Genomic DNA, 8,689 nt, shown 5'->3' with positions numbered 1-8,689 from the left:
GAAACCTTGTAGATAGATTCACAGAGATTGTAAGTGATAATATAATTTTTAGGCCACTTCATTTCCTTTATATTTTTTTGCTGTGAGCTGGAACTCTGTCTTACGGTGACTCTGTCTTTATCTAAAATATCAAATGTACAAATATCTGTATGTGATCCTCAGTGAAGCCAAATTCCAGGTCAGATCATACTGGACATCAGTGCTGTGCTTCATACACTGAGGAATCAGTGGAGATGGTTGTGCACACTTCATTAAGGAGTTGTCTTTATATAAGGTACACAAATTCTTTTAAGGTGCTGTGATGTTTGTTATGGATTTTCAAAACTAAAAATAAAATTTAGCACTGCAGACTATACAGTACAAAACTGTCATGGTTCAGCATCTGATTGGTCTAAACCTCATTAAAGCAAAAGAGATTTAAGTCTGCTTTCCAGCTTGCAAGATCAGGTCTCGGAGAAGGCACTGTATAAATGGATTATTAACCCTAAATAGTTAACTATATTAATACCTGTTCCTACTCTTTTGTCAGGTATCAGGCTGTCAACAGATTAACTCTCAATACTTAGCAGGGGACCCGTGACTCAGTTGTCAAACGGTTTAGTATTTACAAAGCTGTAATGAACTGACACACAGCAACCAGAACCCCTAGATGTGGCCAGCCTCAAGCAATTGCTTTGGGCTTTAGATGAGAAAAATTAGCAGAGTAGAACTAGGACTAGAGTAGCAAACACAGCTCAGTTCAATGTTATTGTTTGTAAAGATTCTCAGAGTGTTAATGGAGAAGAAAGAATAGCATTCCCAGGGCTGGTGTGAGTGACATCCACTGGAATCTGTGAAATTATTTAAGTCTAGATCTGAATGTTCAAGAGTGCCAATCTATCAGAGCCATATATTGCTGCTAATTGGGATCCCTCAGTTTTGAAGACCATTAGCCTCAACGAACAAAGAGCAGGAGCAGAAAAAGTACTCTCCTAGACTAGATCAAGTTATAAGACATTGCCCTTGTAAGCAATTATATAGAACTGAAAAAAAACTTGCACAAGCTACTTGTTCCTCTTCAGTCTAAACTCTGATAAGCTGTGATAAATTATCACTAAATATAGTATAAAGTTAGTTTAAATACTTTCAAAAAACCATCAGTGGTAGTTGGTTTGAGCATTTGTTTTTCTCCTTTAAATACGGTCATTTCAACAATGTTAGACAAACTGGCCTCATCAAAGGAACATGAAGATCACCAATAATTTTTTTCTGTGTGGCAACAAAATAAAGTTGATGAATGAATGAGGCATCACTTACTTGTTAGTGAGTGAATGGGACGAGTACTTCTTAGATTCCAGACTATATCATTAAGCCAGATTAAAAGAGAAAAAGTGACAAAAACAAACCAAAGGCAGTGTCCATGTTTACTTTCAGAAAGTGTCAGCTTCATTCTATTTCTGTCATACCAAATGTCTCTTATTTCCCAGTTAAAATCTAGGGTAATAAACTCTTGATTTTTTAGCTGCTTATTTTTCTTTCTTGCATTTATAAATAAGAATGAAGCTTCACACGGGAAAATTAAGGAAGTCCTAAGACCTAATACAATTTCCTCAAGGCTTTATTTTTTAAATATAGCTGGGCATATTACAGGACTGAACATTCATGGAGATTACACAGCATTATTAGCTAGACTGAAAATATCACATATTATCACATAATATTTCTTTCTTCAGCTTGAGCCAAGTACAGAAACACAAGGCTATTTCTGTAATGTGGACAGTTTTAATCAGCCTAATGAAAGGATGAGGCTTAACTTCATTTCAGTTTCAAAGTTCTGCTTTGAAGTCATATGTGAGAGTACTGGTCTTGGGTTTTCCTGCCTTAGCAGACCTAAGCAGAGATGACTGGTATCTCTGGACTTCTGTAGTACCAGCTCATCTCCAAGTGTATTACCAACCCCTTTTTCTGAACACAGCAGTCCCACAGACGTTTCCCTGGATACCCAGGCACAGATATCTGAAAGTGTATGAACAACTGGCACTGTGCTGCTACCCCTGCACACCCTGGCAATGATCCTACTTGAAGGGCCAACACTGGTTAGCAGGAGGTAGAGCAGCATGATTTGCCTAATTGAAGTAATTACATGTTTTCTCACTTAAAACAAAATAAAACATATTCATTTTACCCAACAAGAGACATTTGCGTATAGTAAAGACATATAGATTTTTAATCATAGCCATTGCAGTCCTGTGAAACATTTGTTCCCTACCAATGCTCCATCATCGCTTCATAAAATTCCTCTGTTTAGTCAGTGACCAGTAACTGCAGTAACAATTAAGCATGTTCCTTTCAGCTGGATAATTAAATGCCAAAAAACCTCACCACTCAATATGTAATTCACTCAACATCTTGTTGTTTGAAGGGGCTAGTGTTCACAGATAGGATGGATTGAATTCCTAACAACATCTGGCATGAGCAATGGACTTGGCTGTCTCAGTAATAGCATTACATTCATGGTAGGAATGACAGCTAAATGTAGAGAGATGGATGGGCCTTTTCTCTGAAGTGGCAGATTCGTGGTTGTAACCTAATGAATCAGTATGTTGTAACCCCTGGCCATGTACATACTGGCCTGTTGGTAGTGACAAGCTGCATCAAGAGGTCCAGAGCAAATTGTAGTTGTCAGATCTAATGGAGAAGGATGCTGGCGTACAAGTTACTGGGAAAGCTGAGTATAGTTTCCATTCCAGTAATCTGGATCAAAACACTTCCTGATCGCCTTGGTCAATTTATTCTGTCACTTAATTAAACAAAAAGCATTACAAATCTCCACAGTAGGAGCAAAGGACAAAAGGAGACTCTTTAACCTTGGAAAAAACAAATCTAGATATTAGGTCTCAAGTAAAGTTTCTTTTTTCATAGGAACTGAGTTTGTAGAAAGATTTAGAAAAACTGTTCAGTTCTTTGTTGCTGGATGTCCTAATTTTGTAAAGTGTTTTCTACTTGAAACCATTGAGAATGAAGGATGCTTAACACAATCCAAGCTTTCAATAGCATCCTTCAATCAAACACACAAAACACTTACTTAAAAATAATAAGTCTTCTAACGCCTAAATGGATTAGATGATGATCCAACTCCTGAAGAAACAATTTTTTAATTAATAGATTAAAAAGAGTAAGTCCTGGTTCTCTATATGCTTCTGATAGACTGAGAGTGGGGGAAGGGAATACAGATAAAATAACAACAAAAGGGAAGAGGGGGGTTAATTTTTTTTCATTGCCTTCTGCTTAGCAATTAACTGGAAGTGATTGGTGGACTTGGGGTTTTTTTCAGGCCTCCAAGGACACAGAAGAGAAATAATAGATGTTTTGAATGTATACTATTGACACTTATCAATATGATCCCTTCCACCTTTTCTTAAATTGCACTACATTAATTAGCTGAAGTCTAGGAGGAATGATGCCTGAGTATGCTGGGTTGAGCAGACTTGTCCCTTGAGAAATTAATTCAGTATATACATGTCCATTATTAACATTTTCCTGCCTCACTGATATATATTGTGCTGTACTGTAAAATACCTAAAGCAGAAACCATTATGCTGCTGACCGTAATATATTCTGCAAAGCTCCAAAGAGTGCATTTTAACCAGTCCTCTGTTTACACAAAATTTTTTGTGTCGACTGTTAATGTGTGGTGATTCAACTCTATGCTGTTGTTTCTCTGTCTGTGAGCACTCAGAAATATGATTATTTGGCTCATGAGAAAAGATATTTCCTGATTGCATATATTTATTTATTTAGGAAATGCACATAAGCTCTTGAGGAATACAGAAGCTGTTTTCCAGAGAAATCTGAAATCAAGGTAAAGTAAAAAACAATTGTGTTTTGTCACAGAAACTATACTTTTAAAAGAAGTAGGTTTGTGTATTAATTTCATCAGTGATGCATCCTGTAGAAGACAACCTTGTAAACTGTTAGAGTGTTTGTCCATAGGACAAATTCTTCATTGCAACTCTTGTAAAACTGTCAGAGGTATTAATTACACACATGTATTGGCTGCTCTTTTGTACTACTGTTAGTTAGATGGTACTGCATGGTTATTTGTTTCAACAATATTAAATATACAAAGTATGGGGATTCTTGTGTTTTGCCACTGTGTCTAAGAGCCATATAATAGCAGAGCCAAAAAACTTTTAATTTTTTTACAAAACAGGGCTTTCTGATTGTAAGATACCTGCACAGGATCTTCTTAGAAAAACTTGTCTTTGCGCAGTGCCTGAAACAAGAAGTCTTTTAATTGTTGAGGTGAAAGAAAACTCACAAATTGTTTTAGAACAAAATTTTTCTGAAGAAACATATGTCTGTCACATCAAATAAAAGTGGTTTATGAAAGATTTTATGAAAACATTTTTAGATAAAACACATTTTGGAAGAAAAAAGCTGCTTACGAGTAAAAACAGAAACTCTTTCTTTCTAGATGTTCCAAAGAAGTTTTATTTCTTCTCTCTTTTCTTAAACTTATGAAAATGTTTTGTCAAAATACAAAATCATTTGACTAAACATTTTTCTGTGTAAAAGTCTTTGCCAAACATACACTATGTATTTCCACCTATTACAAGCACAATAATGAGTGAATTCATCTGGCTATCACTGATTTCTGATGGGAACTGAAGGAAGCATAGGCACCCTGGCAGGGTCCAAGAAATGGTAAGGGTTCCACTGATTTTATAATGAGTGTTATCACACGGGAGTTTTTCTTACTCTTTCTTTGACACTTTACAGAGTTGATGTTTTTTAGTTCTGAACAAGTCTGGGTAGAAGTGGGAACAGGTTTTTCACAGGACATTCTCAAAGTGGAGTTAAACAGCTCTAGAATTCCCTTCTCAGTATGCCTGGTCAGGAAAGAGATTAAAAATATACTTTAAAAACATTCTTTCTGATGTATTTGTTCTCACAGATTTTTTGTGAGGAGAAGGATGGAGGTAAGGCACTGACCAACAAAACAAAATAATTTGAGCTGTTCTTACTGAAAGGACAGGTATGATTTCAAGATTATTGGCAGGTCCAGCCTGCAACTTTCAAAGTTGCCTGCATAGTTAACTTGCTAAATTCTGTATTTCATAGAGGATCTTTAGAACGTTCCTCAAGTCTCTTTGTTTTGGAAGTTTAATGCTCGAAAAATAGAGGCAAGATGCAACAAATAATACTGATAGAAAGGTACAAGATCCATCTCAGCACACAAGGCTCTGTTCACCATATACTGATGAAGGAAGAAGTTAAATACAGATGGATCTGCAAGGCATGCAGGCCTTAACTGGAAGTGATGGCAGCTGCATAATGGATTAGACAAGTACCATGGGACTGAACTCTAAGGTCGCTGTCACGTAACAGGAGCTGGAAAGTCAAGAGGTAGAAAATCAGTAATTCCAAATGGAACATTATTGAAATGTATTTGCTATCTATTAAGGTGAAATAGTTAACGGGGCACATTTTGCTCTGACTTTATGATAGCACAGTCCATAATACTGGTTAATGGTGGGCATGTGGGGGATGACGAAAACCTACAAGATTTAATGCCCACTTCAAAGTATGCTCTGTCAAATAGTTTATGCTGAATTAATACTGTTTCATGATTAACATTTTAGAAGAGTAGACAGACAGTATGAAGAATATACAAGCAGTTCTAACAACACTTATCTTTATTTTTTAAATTAAAGTGGTGTTAATATGGAAAGTGGTGAAATACATAACCACCATTTACAAACTACAGAGAAAACAATGATTTAACTTTCTTTTTAAATTTGATGGAAATTCAGCAGTCTATCTTCTTTTTCTCATCCTTGAAGTGGATTGTCAAAGTACAGTATGAAATGGTATCTTGGATTTTGTTAATTGAGATATTTCAGTTTACTGAAAATAGTACTTTACAGAAACCAAACAGATTCCAGCAGCACAGTAACCTTCTTCTGAGGAGCTTGTACCACGTTAAGAGGGAAATAATATCTGGAAGAGAGGTATTGTGAAGGAAAGACTGAGTTTGAAGTAGAAAGCTTGGATTGAAGACTGTGGTACGTTTACTAAATTTAGGAGCTAGATAGATTCCAGGAAAAGAAGGCATCCTGAGATGACATATACGAAACATTTTCCCTCTTTAGCAAAATTAGGATTGTTTTTTGTTATATCTAAATAGTTTTTCTTACATGTTTTGGTTTTGTTTTTTGGTTTTTTTTATTTGTACCCATCTGTATTGTTAAATTCTTTTCCTGTATGCTTTAGAAAACTGTGAAAGTTTTGATGACAGAGTGATGCTCTGAATTTGAACAGAACTTGAAGAAATTCAGAGTCTTGTTTCTGAGCTCTTGTGAGAAACAAAATTTTCAACTGATATGTTGAAGTAATTTTATGAAATAAGTTTTATGTTTATCTTTCCTTTATACTTAACTTTATACATTTAAGTCATTCACTAATGTACAAAGGCAGCTTCTGGCCTGCTAAATTTTGAGGAGGAGGAGAGTAATTGCACTTATTTGGTTGAAGGAACCTATTTTCTGTTAAAAATGTATGGCATAATTGTCAAAGAACTGAAAAAGAAATTTTATGTTCAGCCTTCTTTTTTCTTCCTCTCTTTCCAAAAGATAACACTTCAGTGTGAAAGTTAATGATTTACTCTCAGACTCGATTCAGCCTAGCTTAATTCTGAATTTTGCATTTGATTTAATATTAATTACCAAACAACCTTCTGTATTTGCTGCAGGCTGGGGAACATGTAAATTTTTTAAAAAGAACAGTACTGGTTGTTGAGTTTACTCATGTGAATTTTGACAATGATTTTGGGCATTCATTCATAGATGCCTGAAGGACACAAATCACTTGCTTTATTGATTTCTTACAAAATCTAGGTCATTTCACCAAGGCTGAATCTAGCCAAGAATGCTCAGATCTACATAAATGTAAGGTCAAGCAAATTGACTTTTTAACCAAAGGTAAGTAAAATTGTAGCTATTTCAGAAAATGTACTCTTGGAAATCCATTTGTTACTAGCTACAATTCTTTCATGTATTTGCTGCTTATGCTTTTGTCATCTTATTTTTAATATTTGTCACCTCAAGATGTTTCAGGATTTGTATTGGCATCACCAGTTTTCTGTGCAGAATTTCATGTTCCAATTTAATTAGGAGTAGCATCTCTTAACATAACGGTAGCAACAATTTTAAACGAATATCGTCTCCTTCAGAGTTTTCTGTGCAATTAACTCAAAGCTACAGAAGGAAACCTCATACCCCATGGTGTTCTCAGAGGAAACACTGTCCCATTAAAGGTTGACTTCAATTGTTTCTTCTGTTGCTGAGAAAGCCTTGTTTTAACTGAAAAAAACAGTTAATACAAATCTCTTTTATAATAAGGGGTGGGGTTGTATCTGCAACAATTCTCAGTAACAGATGACATAAGGCAAGGCTGTATATAAGCAGCAGAATGCTTTAAAACCTGTTTGCTCTACAAGACTCTCATCTTCAAAAGAAAAAATTGCCAAGTGCCTTAATGAATTAACTTTTTTCACATTCCATGTCGTGTCACAGTCTTTTTGGTGCTTCATCACAACATGGCTTACTTTTTAATATTCATCAAGCCTTCTTAGTCTCCTTTGTTTTCTTTTTTCTCTCCCTCCAGGAAATGAGCAATTGAACTGGTTTTCACTTTCCCCTTCAGGTACCATCATTATCAAGATGTCAGCCAGTTTCTGGGAGTTGTTTTGCTCTAGCTACTTCATTTTGCTGAGGAGCAACACACAACACACTTTGGGGTACACTAGTAGGGCTCATTGTTTTTAAATGACTACTACCAAAGTGTAGATTTTACATTACATGTTGAATCCCATCTTCAAAATCTCCTCTTGGAAATTTTTGCAAAGTCAGAACAGAACTCCTACTGGAGGTTCTTTTTTGTCTTTTTTCTATACTTTGACAAGGCTGCAAGTACAATCAGTGTATTTTCCAGAGAGATCATGTAACAGTATATGTTCATAATGATTCTTTATTCATTTACAGACCAAATTCCCATCTTTGTTTGCAAAAGTAACACTGTCAGAGGGTAATGTCCCTGTGCTGTCTCTAGTTTCAAGTGGCTCCTATCTGAACAGAATCTAACTGCCAGTTCCGATTTCAGTGAGTGGATGGAATAGCAACTTAGCTCCTTTCCAGATATTGCTTGATATTTTCTAGCATGGTATGTTTTTCTTTAGCCAGGAATTTCTAAGCATTGTTTAAAAACTAACCGTAATGAAGTTTTAATGAAGTTTTAAACTCATTAGTCAAAAATAAACAAAGTTTTCCTCTCAGAAATACCTCTTTTTTTCACAACAATTACATCTAATCCAAGTAAATTAATTTTCCAGTCTTTACTTTTAATCCACTCTGGAATCTTGAAATTAATTTTACCCTTAATATAATTTCAAATTAGCTTTTTCCTTTCTAACTCCCCAGACAGCAAGTATGTCAGTCAGCTTGGTCATACATTAGTCTTGGTAATGAGGGAGTCTTTCAGCCCCCTCTTCCTTATAGCAAAAGAAACTACACAAAAGGACCAAAAGACAAACTGCTGCAGTGGTGCTGACATCTATAAACACAGAAAAGGTAAAAAAATAGAAATGAAGTAAGCAAAGTGGCTTTGGGGAAGCTCTGTGTGTTAGCTTAATATATCAAAGGTTTAGTGA

The sequence above is a fragment of the Myiozetetes cayanensis genome, unplaced genomic scaffold (assembly GCF_022539395.1).
Source record: "Myiozetetes cayanensis isolate MyiCay16 unplaced genomic scaffold, myiCay2020 scf1, whole genome shotgun sequence".
NCBI lineage: Eukaryota > Metazoa > Chordata > Aves > Passeriformes > Tyrannidae > Myiozetetes > Myiozetetes cayanensis.
The sequence above is the reverse complement of the archived record's forward strand: the minus strand, read 5'-3'. Positions refer to the sequence as shown.